Genomic DNA, 757 nt, shown 5'->3' with positions numbered 1-757 from the left:
TTTGCAAATATATCTTTATAGAACAACAGAATCATGAGGAGAACCTATGTCGACGTCGGTGGCTATTGTGACGCAGCAGTGTAATTTACATGTTTGATTATTTAAGCAATTGCACCACATCGACCAATAAATTCCCACAGCGAGATCGCATCACACACTGCCAACAGATTCAAACATTTGCAGATTTATCTTCACGATTTCGCTAACCTCATGCCTCGGAAAGCTCTTCGAGCCTTTTGTGTTAGCAAGACTCACAACGCACATGGCGGACAACAATCTATACCCGCATAGCATGGTGTGATTCCGCCCCCATCTATCCGCACAGGACGCCATGCTGCAACTCACACATGACATTTTCGACCCGCTTCTGCTTAGTCACACAAAGGCAGTCTTAGCTTTGGATCTCTCCAAAGCTTTTGATCGCATCGAAGATCAGGCGATAATGACTGCCCTATCTGCATTGAATATGGGTGCGCGCACGTACGCCTAAGTTCAAGCATTCCTTACTGACTGCACGGCTGAGATACATTTTGGACCTCTCTCTTCCCCCTCCTACACGCTTCAGAGTATCGGAACCACTCAAGGGTCCATCCTCTCCCCCTTCCTCTTTAACATCACCCTCATCCCCCTCACCCGAAAATTGGCAACTATCCCCCACCTTAAGCACACTATGCCGACGACATCACACTGTGGACCACCCACAGCAGTGAAGTCTACATAGAGAACACCTCACAGGAAGCAGCCACCCAGTTTCGAG

This window comes from Amblyomma americanum, chromosome 5, assembly GCF_052857255.1.
Source record: "Amblyomma americanum isolate KBUSLIRL-KWMA chromosome 5, ASM5285725v1, whole genome shotgun sequence".
Taxonomy (NCBI): Eukaryota; Metazoa; Arthropoda; class Arachnida; order Ixodida; family Ixodidae; genus Amblyomma; species Amblyomma americanum.
This window is presented reverse-complemented; position numbering follows the sequence as displayed.